We start from the raw sequence: 23,149 nt of genomic DNA, 5'->3' as shown, positions 1-23,149 counted from the left end.
AAGTGAAGATACTAAAGCAAGAGCTACAACTGAAATGAGAACTATAATCCACGCCCTACAATAGGAGGAGGGGTGATATAAAGAGAGGGAAATCAAACGCATGAGGAACAGCTGGGAGGAAGGAAACCAAAAGTAAACAGAGCAGTGAGAACTCCTCCCAGCTCTAGTAGTGACATCATCACAGGGGTGGAGAAACAGAGCTGTGAGAACGTCCCAAAGCTCTGGTAGTGACAGTACCCCCCCCTCTACGGGTGAACTCCGGACACCCAGGACCCACCTTCTCAGGATGAGCCCTATGAAATGCCCTGATGAGGCGAGTGGCTTTAATGTCCGACACCGGAACCCACATCCTCTCCTCAGGACCATAACCCTTCCAATGAACGAGGTACTGAAGAGAACCGCGGACAATGCGAAAGTCCACAATTCTGGAAACCTCAAACTCCAGATTGCCATCAACCAAAATCGGAGGAGGAGGCAAAGAGGAGGGTACCGTGGGCTGGACATATGGTTTTAAGAGAGATCTGTGAAATACATTATGTATCTTCCAAACCCGTGGAAGATCAAGACGGAAGGCAACAGAATTGATGACCGACAAGATTTTATAATGCCCAATAAACTTGGGTCCCAATTTCCAGGAGGGAACCTTCAGTTTAATGTTTCTTGTAGACAACCACACCAGATCACCCACATTCAGGTCCGGACCAGGCACACGTCTCTTATCAGCCACACGCCTATACCTCTCACTCATCTTTTTAAGATTACTCTGAATCTTTTGCCAAATGGTAGACAAAGACGAGGAAAATCTCTCCTCTTCAGGTAAACCAGAAAGAGCCCCTCCCGAGAATGTCCCAAACTGCGGATGGAACCCATATGCACCAAAGAATGGTGACTTATCAGAAGATTCCTAACGACGGTTGTTCAGAGCAAATTCAGCAAGAGGGAGAAATGAACACCAATCCTCCTGGTTCTCTGCCACAAAACAGCGCAAATATGTCTCCAGATTCTGATTGAGGCGCTCAGTCTGACCATTCGACTGCGGGTGAAAAGCAGAAGAGAAGGACAGCCGAACCCCCAGGCGAGAACAGAAAGCCTTCCAGAACCTGGACACAAACTGCGTGCCTCTATCGGAAACAATATCAGAGGGAATGCCGTGCAATTTAATAATATGGTCGACAAAAGCTTGCGCCAACGTTTTAGCATTGGGTAAACCAGGGAAAGGTACGAAATGAGCCATCTTGCTAAAACGGTCCACCACCACCAGGATCACCGACTTCCCCGAGGAACGAGGAAGATCCGTGATAAAGTCCATGGACAGGTGTGTCCAAGGACGGGAAGGTATTGGTAATGGGAGAAGGGAACCTGAAGGCCGTGAACGAGGGACCTTAGCACGAGCGCACGTCTTACAAGCAGCCACAAAACCCTCCACCGACTTACGAAGAGCCGGCCACCAAAATCTCCGAGCAATGAGATCTACCGTGGCTCTACTCCCGGGGTGACCAGCAAGAACCGTATCATGATGCTCCTTAAAGAGTTTGTGACGTAGCTCAGGAGGCACGAACAACTTCCCAGAAGGACAACGGGCAGGTGCCTCAGTCTGGGCAGCCTGGACCTCGGCCTCCAAATCGGAATATAGAGCAGAAACAACTACCCCCTCCGCCAAAATGGGACCCGGGTCCTCGGAGTTTCCTCCTCCCGGAAAACAGCGAGAGAGAGCACCAGCCTTCACATTTTTTATCCCAGGTCGGAATGTAACAACAAAATTGAATTTGGAGAAGAACAGAGACCATCTGGCCTGTCTCGGATTCATACGCCTGGCCGACTCCAAGTATGCCAGATTCTTATGGTCGGTAAAAACGGTGATAGGGTGCCTGGCCCCCTCCAACCAATGGCGCCATTCCTCGAAAGCCAACTTGATGGCCAACAACTCCCTATCTCCCACATCATAGTTTCTCTCTGTCGGGGAGAGTTTTTTAGAGAAAAAGGCACAGGGTCGCCATTTGGCAGGAGAAGGGCCCTGGGACAAAACCGCACCCACACCCACCTCGGAAGCATCCACCTCAACAATAAAAGGTAAGGAAACATCGGGATGCACCAAGACGGGAGCAGACGCAAAACTCTCTTTAATCTTAGAAAAAGCTGCAAGCGCCTCCTCCGACCAAGAGGAAAAATCCGCCACCTTTTTTGTCATGTCAGTGAGGGGTTTGACAACAGAGGAATAATTCAAAATGAACTTTCTGTAATAGTTCGCAAAACCCAGAAAGCGCATCAATGCCTTCTGATTCTCAGGAAGCTCCCACTCAAGTACAGCACGGACCTTCTCTGGATCCATGCGAAAACCAGAAGCAGAGAGGAGAAAACCCAGAAATTGAATCTCCGATACCATAAAAAGACATTTCTCCAGCTTGGCGTACAATTTATTTTCCCGCAGAATCTGTAGAACCTGAAAAAGATGATCCTGATGGGTCTGAACATCAGGGGAAAAAATCAAAATATCATCAAGATACACCAATACAAATTTCCCCATTAAATGGTAGAAAATACTATTAACAAAATGCTGAAAGACGGCCGGAGCATTCATCAGGCCGAAAGGCATAACGAGATTCTCGAAATGCCCGTTAGGGGTATTAAAGGCCGTTTTCCATTCATCCCCCTCTCTGACCCTGACCAGGTTGTACGCGCCTCTCAAATCCAATTTGGAAAACACCTTGGCCCCAACAATTTGGTTGAAGAGGTCCGTGATCAGAGGAAGGGGATAGGGATCGCGAATCGTGATACGGTTCAGCTCCCTAAAATCTAGGCAAGGTCTCAGAGAGCCATCTTTTTTTTTAACAAAAAAAAAACCCGCGGCCACAGGTGCTTTTGAGGGACGAATATGCCCATTCTCGAGACTCTCAGAGATATAAGTTCGCATTGCGATTCTTTCCGGTTGTGAGAGATTGTAGAGGCGTGCTTTTGGCAGCTTGGCGCCGGGAATGAGGTTAATGGGACAGTCAAACTCCCGGTGAGGAGGTAGCTCCTGAACACCGCTCTCGGAAAACACGTCCGAGAAATCAGAGAGAAATGATGGCACAGTTTTAGTAAACACCTCTGCAAAAGTCGCTGTGAGACAATTCTCTCTACAAAAGTCACTCCACTCATTTATTTGCCTTCCTTGCCAATCAATAGTGGGGTTATGTCTAGTGAGCCAGGGTAACCCCAAAACTAGAGGAGAAGGCAATCCGTTAAGGACAAAACAAGATATATCCTCCACATGAGTGTCACCTACCGCTAGCCGGATATTGTGAACAATGCCCTTCAGAGATCTCTGTGAGAGTGGAGCAGAGTCAATAGCAAAAACAGGTATATCCTTTTCTAATGTGCAAACCTGAAAACCATGCATGGCTACAAATTGAGTGTCAATAAGATTGACGGCCGCTCCACTATCGACAAAAATCTCACAAGAAATGACTTTGCTCTCTAGCGCCACCCTGGCAGACAGGAGAAAACGGGAACTGCAAGTCAGAGGAAAAGCATCAATTCCTACATCAACTTTGCCCAAAGTAGCAGATGAAGCAGAGTTTGATGATTTACCTTTTGAGGTTTTTCTCTTATTATCACTCTTAGTACAGCTCAAGAATCTCCTAGACGGACAAACATTTTCCAAATGACCTATGCCCCCACAACAAAAACACACCATACTCTGAGGACTAAATCCTCTTTTATCAGGGGCAAGTCGACCTAGCTGCATGGGCTCCTCCTCAGAGGGGAGCGAGACAGGATGAGGCGCCTGCACACTGAATGAGTCCGCACCACTGCCCCTAGACTGACAATGGCTGGACCGAGAGGTCTCGTTTCTTTCTCTTAGACGCCTGTCAAGGCGTACCGCCAATGACATGGCAGACTCTAAGGACGTTGGTCTCTCATGGAAAGCAAACGCATCTTTCAATCTCTCTGAGAGACCATGACAGAACTGACTCCGGAGTGCAGCATCATTCCAACCCGAATCAGCTGCCCATCTCCGAAATTCAGAACAATAAAGCTCCGCAGACAGTTTGTTCTGGCATAAAACACGTAAGTTAGATTCGGCCAGAGCAACACGATCCGGGTCATCATAAATCTGCCCCAGGGCCACAAAAAATCTTTCCACGGATCGAAGGGAGGGATCCCCTGATGGCAGCGAAAAAGACCAAGTCTGAGCATTACCCCTGAGCAGGGAGATGACAATCCTCACCCTCTGCTCCTGATTACCAGAGGAGTGGGGACACAAGCAAAAATGGAGTTTGCATGCCTCTCTGAAGCGAACAAAATTCTCACTGCCCCCGGAGAACGTTTCCGGAAGTGAGACCTTTGGCTCGCAACAGACTCCATGAGCCGGAGCAGAGCCCAATGCTTGAAGCTGAGTCATAGATTGACGGAGATCCGCTACTTCCAAAGAAAGACCCTGCATGCGGTCAACCAGGCCAGAAAGCGGATCCATGTAAAAAAAGGACGGTTTTGGTGGATTATAATGTCACGGCTGTATGTGAGCAACAATAGTATACACAGTAAAAGAGCTACTGACCGGACCCAAACTAGGGAGGATAAAGGGTGACCCCTGTCCGACCCTCAAAGCTCTCCCTATGCTGCTAAAGCACATGCCCGGATCCAAATGGCGGAACGAGGCATGCCCACGTGCCTAAGACTGATGACCACTGTAACCCCTACAATAGTGGAAGGGGCACGGCCACCGGTGCCCTACTCAGTATATGGAGGGAACCGTGGCCACCTCAGATCCAGTCAGAAAATAATCAGGTACACAACAATGTCTGTACACTTAGCTGAAGGTGTTGCAGCCGCAGAGAAGACGGATCCAAGGACAGCTGGCAATATCCGGAGTGCTTGCTGCAGCAGAACACAGGTCCAGTGAACTGATAGCTACAAGTGAAGATACTAAAGCAAGAGCTACAACTGAAATGAGAACTATAATCCACACCCTACAATAGGAGGAGGGGTGATATAAAGAGAGGGAAATCAAACGCATGAGGAACAGCTGGGAGGAAGGAAACCAAAAGTAAACAGAGCAGTGAGAACTCCTCCCAGCTCTAGTAGTGACATCATCAGAGGGGTGGAGAAACAGAGCTGTGAGAACGTCCCAAAGCTCTGGTAGTGACACCGGGCCTACGTCTTGGACAGGGGATTGACCAGCACGTAACACAGGGGAAGACGAGGTAGTGGTGTGACCCGCAGACACTGATTGTGGACCCAGGTGTTCGGCCCACCTATTAGGGTGCTTTGATGCCATGTGGTGCATGCTGGTGGTGGTGAAGTTGCTAGTGTTCACGCTCCTGCTCATTTTGGGAAAAAAATTAAGAGAACTGAAGCTCATAAACATCCAATTATGAAAAAATACTTTATTGTTACATAATAAATAGTTAATATATTACCATTAAAAAGGAAGGTAAGGAGCAAAAAACACCATCCCAGCAACACAGATCACTGACTCCAAATACATATGTATAAGATCAGGAATACATCAGTAACATACAGTATATTATAATCATTTGTAAAAGGTGAGTCCTAGTGAATAGTATAAAGGGGAGAAACAACAGATGGTAGTACTGCCTATGATGCAAACAGTACTAAAGTGAGGCACTTTATAATGTAACGCATCTTTAAGCTACAGTATATACCATGTGAATCATGCAAGATATAATATGACCTAGTGTCCTGAATATATATAAAAAAACAATGTGCACTATGTAGGTGCAAAAGACTCACCGATGATGTTTGAGACCTGAGTGCCTGGGATGGCGTTTCCCCGACGTGCTTTTCGGCGTGCCTTCTCCCGGACGAAGGCACGCCGAAATGTGCGTCGGGGTAACGCCATCCCAGGCACTCAGGTCTCAAACATCATCGGTTATACAGGAGATGTAGCACAGGTAATGTCGCTAAAACCAGCAGTGAAAAAAATTAGACTGAATGTCACTCATATTTCAGATGCACAAACATTATACTGGAAATGTAGCACAGCAAATGTGGCGGCGGTAATGCAGCGGCCAAACAATTGCACGCAATTTAGCGCAGGTTGCGCTAAAAATATATATTGCTACCAGATAGCAGCGGACCACAAGTGCAGGATCTGCCCCCCCCCCCCCCCCCCCGGTATAGATGTGCCACTGCATATGGGGTTGAGCACTTCCTGCTTTTCATTACCACGCCAATTTGTAGTTTATATATTGCCGCTAGATACAACAATAGTCCTTAAAAGGACTTTTGGGTCTCTATAATAGCACGCAATTTAGCGCAGGTTGCGCTAAAAATATATATTGTTGCCAGATACAACAATAGTCCTTTGGTCTAACACCAACCCTGACTAACAAAAAAATTTAATTCAATTCCCTACACTATCTGTCCCTGATTCCCTACAGCGCAGCTCTCCCTGATTAAGACAGGCCGAACCACGTGTCATCGGCTGCTTTATAGCACCCGATGACGCGTTCCGGCCAGCCAATCACTGTAATGCCAGTAACCAACATGGCTACGGCATTACAGTGAGTGGCAGTACCAACCTGCATGTTTATTGGCTGCGTAGCAGACAACAAACGTGCGGGGAGGAGACTCGAGCATCGCGATGCTCGGCACATCGTGGTGTTCAGTCGAGCATGCTCGATCAACACTAGACGCTATCTATCCAGCTAACAATATTAAGTCCAAAGTCCATTTGTAGTGCATAGGATCACATTGTTGTACCCGTAATAGAGTCCAGGCAATGGGCAAAAGTGCTTGAACGTTGCTAAAACTTTAAAAGTTTAGTGCAAAAAATACAGTGCAAACATATAATGCAATCAAATTCACATTAGAGTCTTTTCCTTAAGTGCTTGGCTTGTCAAGTGCACCAAACTAGAACAAATAGTGCAAATGGTAAAATTCATTTATAATCCACATGAGGTATCTGAAGTCCTCCTCGCTGCTGCTGCTGCTGCTGCTGAAGGAGATAAGAGGGTGCTCCTGCCTTTTGTAACTCAAACTTACAGCACTTGTGGTGCTCCACTGACCTCTAGTGGAGGTTTCTGGTACTGACTGTGTGGTCACACTAGCGAGGGCTTCGGCTACTTGATGCTTAACTCTGCCGGAACCTCCTGCCGAGGCAGGGGGACTCAGGATCTCCGGCTGTAAACGCTGTGGCCAACGAATCTCCAATGGTGGCGACGGAGCCCGGGAACCTCTCGCTGGAGCAGACACCATTTTACAGGGCAGCAGGTAATTAACCACCGTTGGGTTGTAGGAGAAGGCGGCGGTTGTCAGATATCCCAGCTGGAAAGTTGGAGGAGGTAGACCTGGGATCAGAAGCTCCGGCTGGGGCTGGTGCATTTCTTGGAAGCGGAGGACTCCCTCCGCGGTCTCTTGAAGGCAGCGCACGCGGCCTGCGGCTGCTGGATCCTCCTGCCAGCACTCAGCTGCTGGCATAGGGACCAGGGGCTTGGACAGGAGGGTCACTCTAGTGGCAAATGGTTCTTTCAGGGAACCCATGGGGTGTTCTACACGTGGTCTCCAATGTATAGGCTATGACAGGCCTGGGGCAGCTAGGGGGTTTTTACTGACCTGCGTCCCACAGAGAGTTATTTTCCATCTTCATCATCCGCCAGGAAACCACTGCCTCTTTTGACGGAGAACCACAGTACGGTCCCTCGGCGATGTTCTAGCTGCGGATCCCCCAGCCGTGGGTTGTCTAGGGTGTGGATCACCCAGTCTTCAATGCTTCTTTTGTAATCCCACATAGTCTGGGTGTGGGCTGTAACTTCTGGTGGAACCATGGGGTTCAATTGGGAAAAAAACCTGCTCTTCCTGGGCGGCAGATTGGATGCTCAAGCCGCCTCCACTGCACCAGCCGACACAGCAGACACCTCAGGCTTTCGTTCCGGGTTCCGCTGTACTTAAGAAAGTTGCACTTCTTCCAGGGTGGCTTGCTCATCGCCCCATACCATCTCTCCCCAGTTAGGCCTGAGAGGTCGCGCCATCTTATCTTCCTCTTGGCTACTGCAAACTGGTAAAGGAGGAGGAGTCTTAGGGGTGGAGTCTTCGCTTCCTGCAATTGCACTGGGCAGTTCCTGGTGGGCAGGGCTGTTGCTTCCCGTGCTTGAGCTGGACATTTCCCTGTTTTCCCGCTCTTGAGGTACAAGAAGAACATACGCCATCACAGGCAAAGATGGCGGATTAACCCCTTGGTAGCCGGTGCGCCTGTCCCTCCGCAATAAATGTAGTAAAGTCATTTTCAGGGGTTCTCTGACAATTCTGTAGACCTGTAGCTTAGAGGCACGCAAGTAAATTCTGTTTGCGACGCCAATTGCAACGGGCAGTCTCCCCCCAGAGCCCTCTATATAAATCACGTCCCAGGTGTAGGAATGCGGAGTGGTGTAGTGCGGCCTAAATGTCTCTTTGTGTGTCACGGTGCTCCTACCTGGATACAGCTGGAACCTGGGCTTTGGCTCCGAAGCAATAAAAAGGGGAAATAATTGGGGGATTCGAAAGAAATACCTTGAGTCCAGACCTTGAGAGGAAGTTCAATGGCAGCTTTACTTGAATAAAGGTTTCTCCAAAAACATGTCTACATGCTTTGTATTGGTTCCAGCAGGCTTTAGTAGGAAAGTGGCAGGCAAACTCAACTATGTCTCTGTTTCTCTCTGACTCTGCTGTACTGACAGGCTGGCTGTATAACTCAGCTTCTTCTGTATACTACACTTCTTCTTTGTAGTCTGACTCTAGGTTATGCCAGGGAACTTTCCTCCTGGCTTCTGAGGCTTCAAGTTTTGGCATCCATGGCCACCAGAGCTTAAGGTGCTCTGGCTGGTGTTGGCATGTTCAGCAGAAATGTGCCCCTGCACACCCTTCCCCTTGCAGGGGGTAAACTGTAACCTCAAACAAACTGGTCCCCACCCTTCCTGCAGGAAGTAGGACTAGCCCATTTCTCTTCAGAGAGGGGTTAGAATGGAATGGAGAGCTCCATTCTACCTAAGTACAGCTCTGCCGTGTTTGCTGCCACCTGCTGGTGAACCAGGCATATTACATGAAGATAACAGTTGCAAACAGATTAGGAATGCACAGTGTATATGACCTGGACAAAAATACATAAGATGACGTTTTGTTAGCCCAATAAGGACAGTAGCAGGGTGCAGGAGTGGTAACACCACTCTGGGGTGTTACAACTGCGCATGTACTAATAGTGGAAATAATGGCACAGATTACAGGGCCAGACGAGATGCTATCTCTTCTGACACCTGGCCGCCATAAAAACATTTGTTCTGAATTGGAGACAACTCTAGCAGCAGCTTGTTTCCCTCAAGAACAAAAGATTGTGTATTTTGAAATCCAGCTGTCCGATACATAGAGCATCTTCCTTGACATCTTCTGCTAGGGGATTGTTGGGAAGCCTTGCCAATATCAGTGGATTTGATCAGCATTCATCTAATATGTATGACCAGCTTTAATCATGACAGGTGGGAGGCCATGTTTTGAATTTTGCTTTGGAACCCAGAAGCTTATAGTTTCAGCCGATACCTATTGGTACACCATTGCCCAAGTTAGAAATGCTCAGTTAACCAGATTCTTTACTGTAACGGTATTCAAGAAGAAAAGCATAATCATGTTATATAGTTTTCTCCAGTGGAAGAAACATACTGTACGGTTGTATACATTCAGAAGCGTGCCCTAGATTGTTGCTTCGAATGTATTGACCAAAGTCAATGTGAACTTAGCCTTAGTATGCATGTGTGTGTATCATAACAAAAATAGAAGAATCAATAACATAGTTCATGAGAAGGTCACTCTGAAACTGAATCTATGAGTCCGTAGCACACTCACTTTTATACAGGTGCAACAATAACTCAAGCGAATATGATATTTAGGGTCGTGAGCCCTGGAATAGGAGGATTAAGAAAAAAAGGATGCTTCCTGCCGTGTTTCAGAATCATGAGCACCAAATCTTGAAATAATAAAACACAATACCTCCACCTGAAATGTAAAATTCATATTCATACAGTGACTAATGCGCTCAAGGAAAAATAAAATTGTTATCCCGGAGCCAGAAATATCATTTAAGGATTTAATGTCATAAAAGTGAAATAGACTTTTTATCTTTTATGGCAAAGCCCTTCAGAGAAATGTAGCAGGGAATTTATATTGTATATATACAGTCAGGTCCATTAATATTGGGACATCGTCACAATTCTAACATTTTTGGCTTTATACACTACCACAACGGATTTGAAATTAAACGAACAAGATGTGCTTTAACTGCAGACTGTCAGCTTTAATTTGAGGGTATTTACATCCAAATCAGGTGAACGGTGCAGGAATTACAACAGTTTGCATATGTGCCTCCCACTTGTTAAGGGACCAAAAGTAATGGGACAATTGGCTTCTCAGCTGTTCCATGGCCAGGTGTGTGTTATTCCCTCGTTACCTAATTACAATTAGCAGATAAAAGGTCCAGAGTTCATTTAAAGTCTGCTATTTGCATTTGGAATCTGTTGCTGTCCACTCTCAAGATGAGATCCAAAGAGCTGTCACTATCAGTGAAGCAAGCCATCATTAGGCTGAAAAAACAAAACAAACCCATCAGAGAGATAGCAAAAACATTAGGCCTGGCCAAAACAACTGTTTGGAACATTCTTGAAAAGAAGGAACGCACCAGTGAGCTCAGCAACACCAAAAGACCCAGAAGACCACAGAAAACAACTGTGGTGGATGACCGAAGAATTCTTTCCCTGGTGAAGAAAAAACCCTTCACAGCAGTTGGCCAGATCAAGAACACTCTCCAGGAGGTAGGTGTATGTGTGTCAAAGTCAACAATCAAGAGAAGACTTCACCAGAGTGAATACAGAGGGTTCACCACAAGATGTAAACCATTGGTGAGCCTCAGAAACAGGAAGGCCAGATTACAGTTTGCCAAACAGCATCTAAAAAAGCCTTCACAGTTCTGGAACAACATTCTATGGACAGATGAGACCAAGATAAACTTGTGATGGGAAGAGAAGAGTATGGAGAAGGAAAGGAACTGCTCATGATCCTAAGCATACCACCTCATCAGTGAAGCATGGTGGTGGTGGTGTCATGGCGTGGGCATGTATGGCTGCCAATGGAACTGGTTCTCTTGTATTTATTGATGATGTGACTGCTGACAAAAGCAACAGGATGAATTCTGAAGTGTTTCGGGCAATATTATCTGCTCATATTCAGCCAAATGCTTCAGAACTCATTGGACGGCGCTTCACAGTGCAGATAGACAATGGCTCAAAGCACACTGCAAAAGCAACCAAATAGTTTTTTAAGGGAAAGAAGTGGAATGTTATGCAATGGCCAAGTCAATCACCTGACCTGAATCCGATTGAGCATGCATTTCACTTGCTGAAGACAAAACTGAAGGGAAAATGCCCCAAGAACAAGCAGGAACTGAAGACAGTTGCAGTAGAGGCCTGGCAGAGCATCACCAGGGATGAAACCCAGCGTCTGGTGATGTCTATACGTTCCAGACTTCAGGCCGTAATTGACTGCAAAGGATTTGCAACCAAGTATTAAAAAGTGAAAGTTTTATTTATGATTATTATTCTGTCCCATTACTTTTGGCCCATTAACAAGTGGGAGGCACATATGCAAACTGTTGTAATTCCTACACCGTTCACCTGATTTGGATGTAAAATCCCTCAAATTAAAGCTGACAGTCTGCAGTTAAAGCACATCTTGTTCGTTTCATTTCAAATCCATTGTGGTGGTGTATAGAGCCAAAAATGTTAGAATTGTGTTGATGTCCCAATATTTATGGTCCTGACTGTAGGTAGATGTTATGCTAATGCTTGTGACTTATAATAGTCATTTTAAGGTCGCTAAAACATCAGCAACGTAAACAGAATAAAATAGTGAAAAGTAAGTGGTTGCTGAGAACCAACATCATAACATCACTGCAGCCCAGGACTTGAAAAGAGTCAAATCTACCTGAGAAGAGTCATGGTTATTGATAATCTCCTGCTCTCCCGTCCATATGCTGATGATTGGCAGTTCTCTCCTAGAGAGAGAGGGAGAAAACTAGGTAGAAGACTGTCAGTCATCAGCAGGAGAGCAGGAAGTCATGAATAACCATGACTCTTCTCAGGTGGTCGTGACTCTCTTCCAGGCCCAGTCTGCAATGATTGTGATGTTGGTTCTCGGCAACCACTTGCTTTTAACTTTTAAATGACAGACCGCTGAAATCAACTCACCTGTCTCTTCTTTATGTTGCCGTTAGTATGTGCAGCATATAGTTGATGACAGGTTCCCTTTAAAGGCCATCCATCAGCAGATTTGTACCCATTAAACTGGTTGACCTGTTGCATGTGCGCTTCGCAGCTGAAGGCATCTGTGTTGGTCCCATGTTCATTTGTGCACGCATTGCTGAGAAAAATTGTTTTAATATCCTCTAGGAGCAATGAGGGCGTTGCCATTATTTCTAGATGCTCTTTTCTCTCTGCAACTGCTGCACCCTTCACACTTTGATTGACAGAGCCAGGCTGTGAAAGCATTTACATTGCCTCGCCCTGTCAATCAAATTTCCACCAAAAGCTCCTGTTCAGTTAGGAGCTATTGCCAGTGAAAACCAAGGCTTTCAGAAGGACCTTGAAGCAAAAATGTCATGTTGAGCCCCCTAAAGCAATACCAGCACTCCATAAGTGGCAAGAATCTAATAGTTGTCAATCATGGTGCTGCCATCATGTTTAAAAAGAAAAATTTGCTCCCTTACCAAGATGTCAAGTGTGTGGTGGGCATGAAAGTGTCCTGGCTTTCCTCCCCAACCCCTTTGGCTCTAATGTCTTGAGTGAGGGCTCCTGCATCATAAATAGCTATCTCCTAGAGACATCACTCAAGAGCAAAAGGAAGGAGTTAGGGCCATGAGCATGACTGGTAACAAAGGAATTTTACACTCGGATTCTGGTCATCTATCGAGTGATGTTAGTGCTTGGGGGGGGGGGGGGGTGACATATTCACTTGAAGTAACTGGTGCTGGATATATTTCAATCACACTCATACCAGGGTCATACACTCATACCAGGGTCATTTTGTTTTGGACCCTAAAGCCATTCAAGTTCAGAGTAGAAGATGTCGTCCCCAAAATATCAGAAGACCAACAGCCACAAAGTGACATGCCATGGAAAATGTGAATTGATTCTTGGCTACAGAGGGTTTCTCCTATAAGGGATGGTTCTGTGATGCATCATGCAACGGTCATCTTTAATTGGTGCCACATACTTTACGTTCATTGTGGCTTAAACCCATTAAACAGTTTGTCACTTGGATGAAACATCATGAGGGCAAAGTCAATGCACAGGAATATCAAAACAGTTGTTGGAGGCTGAAAAAGCTATTCCGATCATTTGTTTGCTTGCAATTTTTTATAAAAACGCTTTAAGCAGGCATTGGCAATACAACTGGGCTATCAAAATATCGTATGACTCAAAAAGCTACATACAGTACTTAAAGCAGTCCTTCAAAGTAAAAGAAAATATTTAGCATTTCTGTAATAATCCCAGGTGTTAGATGCTACTACAGATATTCCAGTAATTACTCATAGATCAGTTGAAGAATAAGCTCCGATCTGTTTATCTTCCAGCCATTAATCAGACACGCTTGACTCTTAGGTGGCATTAAGCAGTTAATATCAGATGATATTGGGTGAGGAAAGTGATACTCGTGTGTTCATTAATGTCTTTAGTGATGGGTTCAGAGGGGAGATCGATTCTTTTACTGGAACTAAAAAAACACATGCGTTACTGAGACTGTGATGTATGATTGTTTCATGCAAGGTAGAAGCTGTAAAAACATTCTGTATACACTGTATGCACTTTACTCAAGGGAAAATATCACAGGGTTATCTTCTTCATTCATCTTTAAGGAATATACCTTCAATGTTGGGAGTTATCATTTATACACTGCTCAAAAAAATAAAGGGAACACAAAAATAACACATCCTAGATCTGAATTCATTAAATATTCTTCTGAAATACTTTGTTCTTTACATAGTTGAATGTGCTGACAACAAAATCACACAAAAATGTAAAAATGGAAATCAATTTTTTTTTAACCCATGGGGGTCTGGATTTGGAGTCACACTCAAAATTAAAGTGGAAAAACACACTACAGGCTGATCCAACTTTGATGTAATGTCCTTAAAACAAGTCAAAATGAGGCTCAGTAGTGTGTGTGGCCTCCACGTGCCTGTATGACCTCCCTACAACGCCTGTGCATGCTCCTGATGAGGTGGCGGACGAGGCTGCATTCCACGATATCGCTTCCGGTAGGTTACTTCCGTTATGCACCGGACGTAACCTCCCAGAAGTGATACAGTGGAATGCAGCTGCGTTCCATTACCACAGGCAGGGACTGTACACACACTTGGTGTCCCACATGGGTCCATACCAGGAGCACTATGGAGTCTACAGGTACCTCCCCTGTTTTTTTAAGTTGTCTGATTATGCATACTGTATTATGTTTATTTGTATACACGCCCCTGACCCCAATGAAGATAATTGGTTTTCAGGGGTCACTCCCACTTATGTAATTGTTTTGTGGCTATTTATAACCTCACTCTATGGTGTATGTGCATACTTGACAAAGGCTATTTGAGCCGAAACGTTGCAGCCGGATTAAATTCCACCACTTTGGATGTGCTGTCTCTAGTTTTTTGTTTTTTCATCTTGTTGGTATATATGCTGTATAGGTTTTTTTTTTTACCACCCCCTGGAGACGTGCACCCACCACATTGATACCCAGGAGTGCTGTCCATCCCTACATTGCTCGAACAGGTGTGACAGTGAGTCAGCTAATCTCTCTGCCTGAGCCAAGCTCCTTTAGGAGAAGAATTCCTTGCTGGTTAGCCTCTCTTTAAATATCTTTGGCTTCTGCAGAGGGTTGCCAGTGATAGCGTAGGCTCTGCACATTTGTATCCAAAAAATCTTTGTGTCTTGCATCTAGTCCCTTGTCTGTAAAGTTCTTAAAGAGGTGTTCTGGTTATATTATGTTATACCCTATCTACAGAACAGGGGATAACTATTTGATTGGGTGGGTGTAACGGGGTTCCGAAGGTGCACTCGGTCTCCCATTAGCGGCAGACCTGCTGCTTAGCTTCAGGAGCGAGGATCTGTTTTTGACCTCGTTCCCAGGGCGGCTTTGTTAGCTGGGAAGCCCCCTGCTCCTAAGTCTGCCTGTCACATGACCCTCACTCCCCACTATAAATACAGGCAGCCTGCTGGCCACAGGTTGCCTGTTAATTTAGGTTCCATCTGTGATTTTGGCTTTCCTGGCGTACTTACCTCCTTACCTCCTGCTGAATTCCTGACGATCCTCTGCCTGCTCCTTGTGTCCTTTGCTGCTCTCCTGGTATTCTGACCCCGGCTTCCTCCTGACGATCCTCTGCTGACTCCTTTGGTACTTCACGACTCTCCTGGTATTTATGACCCCGGCTTCTCCTGACAATTCTCTGCTTGCTCCATTTGTACTTTGTAGCTTTCCTGGTATTGACTCGGTCCGTTCACGTTCTGTTGTTTGTCTGTCTGTCATCCCTGCACTTATTCCAAGCTAGGGATTGCCGTCCAGTTGTCCCCTGTCATTAGGACTCGCGAGGCAAGTAGGCAGGGCCAGGGGTAAGGGTGGAGCGCAGTGGTCACTTTCCTCCCCCCTGTGTGTGTGTACGCGACCGTTACAGTGGGGTCCTGACGCTGGGACCCCCACTGTTCACGAGAATGGGGGACCTGTACCCTAAAATGAACAGAGCATCCAGATGGGTATACACATAGCAGCTCCATGTATTTGCTTTCTCCAACAGAAATGAATGGAGTGGCTGCCCTCATGCCTGCTCTGTTAATTTAGGCGGGGGGGGGGGGGGGGGTCCACGGGGTACTGGGCCCCCATTCTCATGAATGATAGGGGTCCCAACAGTAGGATCCCTTATCCTTCAATAGGGGATAGTTTAACATAAGTGGAATACCCCATACAATTTATTTTAAACCAGTACTTGTTTCTGAGTCTTGTAGTTTGTACAGTATGACCCTACTGTAAGTCCTGGGGATATTTAAGTACCAGGAGCAGGGGTGGACTAATTACTAATGCTAGGACCATCAGGTACTTATGCACCTGGCCCTCCATATTTTGTCAATTTGGACCCGCCTACAACATAAGGCCACTTTAAGTTCCCAGTCTGCTCCTAACCAGGAGATACTGTCAGTACTGGAAAAGGTGACTGCAATAGTTGAAGTCTAGTTCTGCAGTCTTGGGAACAGCCGGCATAGTTGCAGAAATCTTATAGCTATGGTATATTCATGGTTAGCAGATTTGGAAAAGTGATCATAAAGTTGCATATCATTTGGTCACCTCAACCAAGAACCAGCAGTTGTAGAAATGCTCAGGAAAGGTCAATGTGAAAGTCTCTCTCAATATGGTAGATTTTGATAGAACATGCCATTTCTACCACCTTTCTAAAAATAACATAATCATGCACCTTATCTTGGTTGCAAAAACTGCTACCCTTGAATGTTGTTCCAACAAGCTTGAGGAGCTCGACACTTGGATGAATGCTGATAGGAAACTTTACAAAAGACTAATTTTGGGGGTTTTGGTACATATACAGATTCTGGCAGATGGAAAATCAGCAAGACATGCAATATTGTACGCATAGAAATACGAGAATCTGAAATGATCTGTAATGAATGTTTCAAGAGGTTAAGAACCCCATTGCATATGCCCTTCCAGATAATATAGATCTCATCGAGGGAGCAGATAATGACTGCAAAGTGCAGTTCCCTTTCTGAAGGACTTGAAGTGCCCATTAAATTTGTTTCATTAGTGAAAAAACGTCTATGCCTTAGTTAAAAAAGGATTTTCTTTAAGCAACTACTTAAGTTAAAACAGGTAGTTAAAGTGGTTATCTTTGTCCAACTGATTAGATGATCCATGTGGGTCTGGTTACTGTTAACTCTATTTCAGGTCGGGGAAGTACTATGTTTTCAAGGTATGGTTCCCTTGCAGGTAGCCATCCTAAAAGTCAAGTAACAAGCGTGTGACCATTAGGCTTCTTGTATTCCTTCGGGGGGAGCCAGATCTGCAGTGCTGAGTTCTGTGTGAGTGTAGTCTATGCAAATACCAGAGCACAGATGGGTTCTCTCTATGATTTGGTGAAGGAAGGCTAATATTCCATGAACTTTGCACAGCCTTCTGGTTCAGAAGAAGGGGAATAGTTTGGAAACATGACAAAAGATGGCCTTGCGGTTCGCCCGGCGGTTGGTTCGCGGCGAACTTTGCGCGTTCGCGATTCGCCAAAGATGCGAAAGTATGGCGATATTCGTGCCCGCCATATTCTTTTACATTGTGAAGAACTTTGACCCTTTGACCCATGACACATCCATCAGGTGGTACAGGACAGCCAATTGAGACGTTTCAGCACATGGACGTACCCCCTACCTTATAAATAAACCTGATCTGGCCGCCATTTACATTCAGTCTTCTGCCATTGTAGGGAGAGGTTGCTGTGTGGAGCAAGGATAGACTGTTAGGGAAACAAATCACTAGCTAATAGGGCCACTAAATCCTTTTAAGGATTGGTATAGGTGTGCTATCGATAGGTGTGAAATACTGAGGGGAGTAATATACTTATAATATACTTTCTATGTTAGAAAGTATATTATCACTGCTGTGATACGGCAGCCACACAGAGTGACTAACGCTATTGGAACCAATAATTTCTACTGGTGTGATTTACCAGTTGCCCCCCCAAAAACCTGATTGAGGCAGGGGTTTTATATACCAATAATATACGTTCTATATAGTGCACTTAGATAGTGCAGCATTTGTCTGCTGTTTTGCTGCATTACCGCATCTACACAGAGTGAAAAACACTATTGGAACCAATAATTTCTACTTGTGTGATTTACCAGTTGCCCCCCCAAAAAAACTGATTGAGGCAGGGGTGTGATATACCTTCTTCCACAAATACTGCTCTTCTATAGGGACTTTTGTCACAGGGTCATTTTGAAAATGACAGGCGGAGGAAGAGGCAGGCCATTCCGCAGGGGTGGTAGAGGTCGGGCAGGTGCGAGCCTAAGTGGGAAGTTGCAGAAGGTGCGTGCGATTACGTCAAAGGACGCACCAGACTTGGTTGAGTGGCTCACTGAGCCTTCCGCTTCTGCACCTGTCACGGCCATGGCTATGACCGTGACTCCTGAACCGCATGCGGTTGTCAGCGGTTTTCATTGGTGTTCAATCACAGGTGAGGGCTGTGGTATTGGCCTCACCTGTGGTTGCCGCTGGCAACAGTATGTATGTGGCAGCGTAGCAGGCTGAGCTGTGCCATGCAGCTCGCTACGCTGCGCATGCGGTTTTGTGTGTGATGTGTGGATGTGTGCACTGTGTTTTATGTTATTGTGTGCACGTTCCCTTTAAGTGGTGTTTTCCCTTCCCTGGTGTTGGAAGGGTTAATCCCCTTCCTAGTGTGTGTGATCACTGGGTGTGTCCGACTGTGGGGTGTGGCTTCTTGGCCTATAAAGCCTCACTGCTTTTGCAGGCCTTCAGGTTGCTTCAGCCATGCTTAGCTGAGAGCAGCCTCATGTATTTATTACCTGCCAGTAAGAGCCACCCCTGTGGTCATAAACCTTAATGTCATAACCATATTGTGCTTAAGTTATTTCCAGTTATGTGTGATGTCTGTGTGATGTTTTATATGTCTCCTTTTGTGCAGCTATGGATCTGGGTCCCTGTGTGGGGATGCGTTTATGATCTGCACCCTGCTAACACAGGGATCCAGTCAGCAAGGCTGTGGCAGGTAGGTGGAACTCTAGTTCACCTGCCATATCCATAGAGCTGTTTATGTCTCCCCTTTTCCTGCAGCTTGGCCGTTGAGACTCCTGCTCCTCCGTGTCTAGGAGGAGTGGGCTTGTCTTACTCAGCTCCTAGGTGAGGGTCATCTTGAGGGCCAGCAGGGACTTTTAGGTTCCGGAGCATGGGCCCTCCTACCATCAAGGTTGGCCCATGTAACTAGGAGCTAGGGTCAGGTTAGGGATGCCTTAGGAGGTGACCTGCTCCCTAATCCTGTCTACATGGCCAAGCAACCTAAACATCACCGGGCTCCACACGGCTGAGGATTTCCCCCATCCTCAGCCGTGACAGTATGACCACAGTCGCTTCTTACGTGGCGCTCCCTCGAAAGAGGGTAAAGCATGCACCGCTATCTGCGGATGGGGTGCATGCGCGTTCTCCGGAGGGAGAGCGTTATGGGGCTCACCATTTACGGCGCGGTGAGTGGCATTCCCCGCCATTCCCAGCTCACCGTTGTCCGTGTTGGTGTCCCCTTTTTGTTTGCCTTTCCCCTCCCCCCCTCCCATTGTTTCTTATGCCTCACCAACTTTCCCCTTTTGTTGTTGGGAGGGGCTTTGAGGGGTGGGAGTATGCATCCCTCGAAAGAGGGGGAAGCATGTACCGCCCTCTGCGGAAGGGTTACATGCGCGCTCTTCGGAGGGAGAGCGTTCTGGGGGTTTCGCCTTTGACGGCGCGGTGAGTGGCGTTTCCCCGCCTTCCCTTCACCGTTGCCTCGTTTGGCGTCCCCCTGATTTTATAGCACTAGGGTGTTTGTTTGGTGTGCGAGTTGCACACCTTCGAAAGAGGGTGCAGCATGCAGTGCCATATCCATGTGGCCTGCATGCGCGTTCTCCGGAGGGAGAGCGTTCCTGGGGGTTCTCCGTTAACGGCACGGTTGGTGGCGTATTCCCCGCCACCTTTCCTTCCGTGTCCGTGTTGGGGATCCCTCGTCCCTCTCCATGTTCCCATCTCTGGTCGTTTGCTGGCAGCACTCCGTAGGTGTCCGGCTGGTTAGGAGTGTCTGCTGGCAGCGACTGGAGTGGGGACGTGAGTGGAGAGTCCCCTCGTCCATCTCTCAGTGGTTCTTTTCTCTTTGTTGCTGGTGCGGGCTGCAGTCCTCGTCGGACTGGCTAGTGTGAGCCGGGAGAGGATGCAGCTGACAGCGACCCCTTTTTAGAACCGGCACTGAGAGTGGACGTCCCCTTCTCCTATCCCCTTGTCTGAGTCCCTCACGTGTCTTTTTTTGGTGGGGGGGCTTTGAGGGGTGGGAGTGTCACGGCCATGGCTATGACCGTGACTCCTGAACCGCATGCGGTTGTCAGCGGTTTTCATTGGTGTTCAATCACAGGTGAGGGCTGTGGTATTGGCCTCACCTGTGGTTGCCGCTGGCAACAGTATGTATGTGGCAGCGTAGCAGGCTGAGCTGTGCCATGCAGCTCGCTACGCTGCGCATGCGGTTTTGTGTGTGATGTGTGGATGTGTGCACTGTGTTTTATGTTATTGTGTGCACGTTCCCTTTAAGTGGTGTTTTCCCTTCCCTGGTGTTGGAAGGGTTAATCCCCTTCCTAGTGTGTGTGATCACTGGGTGTGTCCGACTGTGGGGTGTGGCTTCTTGGCCTATAAAGCCTCACTGCTTTTGCAGGCCTTCAGGTTGCTTCAGCCATGCTTAGCTGAGAGCAGCCTCATGTATTTATTACCTGCCAGTAAGAGCCACCCCTGTGGTCATAAACCTTAATGTCATAACCATATTGTGCTTAAGTTATTTCCAGTTATGTGTGATGTCTGTGTGATGTTTTATATGTCTCCTTTTGTGCAGCTATGGATCTGGGTCCCTGTGTGGGGATGCGTTTATGATCTGCACCCTGCTAACACAGGGATCCAGTCAGCAAGGCTGTGGCAGGTAGGTGGAACTCTAGTTCACCTGCCATATCCATAGAGCTGTTTATGTCTCCCCTTTTCCTGCAGCTTGGCCGTTGAGACTCCTGCTCCTCCGTGTCTAGGAGGAGTGGGCTTGTCTTACTCAGCTCCTAGGTGAGGGTCATCTTGAGGGCCAGCAGGGACTTTTAGGTTCCGGAGCATGGGCCCTCCTACCATCAAGGTTGGCCCATGTAACTAGGAGCTAGGGTCAGGTTAGGGATGCCTTAGGAGGTGACCTGCTCCCTAATCCTGTCTACATGGCCAAGCAACCTAAACATCATCGGGCTCCACACGGCTGAGGATTTCCCCCATCCTCAGCCGTGACAGCACCCTCCTCATCCTCTATATGTACACCCTCTTCACTCTCTGCTGTGTGCACCCCCAAAGACACCACCACCACCATATCCCCTCCGCTCGAGTCAGAGGAATTATTTTCCCATACATTCCAAGACCTTGCCGATGAGCAAACATTCTTGGCATCGGATCAGGAAGAGGAGGTATCAACGGTCGCCACCCAGCAGTCTGACGACAGTACCCAGATCAGCCCGGGGAGGGCGGTCCCCGTTGTTGCTGCCTACTCCGAGATCTCTAATTTCAGCGGTGGTGAAGGTGACGAATCCGATGATGACGTGTCGATGGACGTCACGTGGGTGCCCACAAGAGAGGAAGAGGAGGGGAGTTCAGAGGAAGAGACGGAGCAACAGAGAGGGAGGAGGAGGAGGAGAAGCAGGCGGAACTCACAGTGCACAGGAGGCAAAAAGCAGACTGCTAATGTATCTGGAACGAAACATCCACCATGCACGGTCATATCTGGTGCTCCCAGGACGCCGGCACATGGCTCCGCCGTGTGGGCTTTTTTTAATGTGTCCGCTGCTGACAATAGTGTTGCCATCTGCAGCCTGTGCTGTCAACGCATAAGTCGCGGTAATCCCAACACTCATCTTGGACAACCGCCTTAAGAAGGCACCAGGCCTCCCATCACTGAGCCCAGTGGGAGCAACACCGTCAGAACCCACAAAGCCACACTCACCGTCCCGCTCCTTCTCCTTTCTCCTCCCAGTTATCCTCCACTCCACCTTCCACCGTGCCGTCGTCTCATTCATCTGGCAAAAGGCAGGCTTCCTTGCCCCAAATGTTCGAGCGAAAAAAGATGATGACGTCGGATAACCCTCTTGCCCAACAGCTGACCGCTGGCTTGTCAGAACTGTTAGCCCACCAACTACTGCCATATAAACTGGTGGACTCGGAGGCCTTTAGAAAATTTGTGGCCATTGGAACATCGCAATGGAAGGTCCCCAGAAGGGAATATTTCTCCCAGAAGGTCATCCCAGAGCTATATTGCCACATTCATTGGCAAGTGAATGTATCTCTGGCATACAGTGTCGGTGCCAAGATACATCTGACCACAGACATGTGGTCTAGCAAACACGGGCAGGGAAGGTGCATAACTTTTACTGCCCACTGGGTGAACCTTCTGACAGCCGTCAAGCATGCAACCCGTGGCACCCGTTTAGATTTGGTGTTACCGCCACGGATTGCATGCAGGCCTGCCTCTTCTTCTCCTCCTCCATCCTCTCTCTCCTCCTCGTCTGACTCCTCCTTTTCCACTGCTACCGTCTATTCTGCTGCGCCCCCCAAGATCTCCAGAACCTATTCGACATGCCAGGTGAGATGTTGCCATGCTGTGCTGCGTCTGTTGTGCCTGGAAGCCAAGAGCCACACTGGTCCTGCACTCCTTTCAACTTTGCGGTCACAGGCAGATCAGTGGCTAACCCTGATCAATTTGACAGTTGGTAAAGTGGTGTGAGACAATGGTGCCAATCTGCTGAGCGCGCTGAAACAGGGCAAAATGACACACGTGCTGTGCATGGCACACGTCCTGAACTTAGTCGTGCAGCAATTTGTTGCCAAATACCCCGGGGTTCAGTCTTGCGGCAGGCCAGGAAAATCTCTGGCCATTTTAGAAGATCTTACACGGCCATGGCTCGCCTTGCTGACATTCAGCGGCGACACCACCTGCCCGTCAGACGTCTGATTTGTGACTGCCTGATGTGATGGAGCTCCACCTTGTATATGCTTGATAGGCTGCTCTAGCAGAAACATGCAGTTAATGACTACCTGTACGAACTCCGCGGCAGGACAGGTTCTGGGGAGCTTGTTTTTTTTTTACCGCGCCAGTGGCTGCTCATGCGCGATGCATGCAGACTTCTGCGGCCATTTGATGAGATCACCAAACTGGTCAGTCGCAGCCAGGGCACCATTAGTGACATCATACCTTAGGCCTTCTTTCTGGAGTGTGAATTGCGTTGTGTCATTGATCAAGCCGTCAAAGAGCAGGAGCAGGAAGATGAGGAAGACGCAATGCTGGATGAATTCCGAGGGGGGCTACTCCTCCTGAGACAAGTCA

This window comes from Bufo bufo, chromosome 9 (genome assembly GCF_905171765.1).
Source record: "Bufo bufo chromosome 9, aBufBuf1.1, whole genome shotgun sequence".
NCBI lineage: Eukaryota > Metazoa > Chordata > Amphibia > Anura > Bufonidae > Bufo > Bufo bufo.
The sequence above is the reverse complement of the archived record's forward strand: the minus strand, read 5'-3'. Positions refer to the sequence as shown.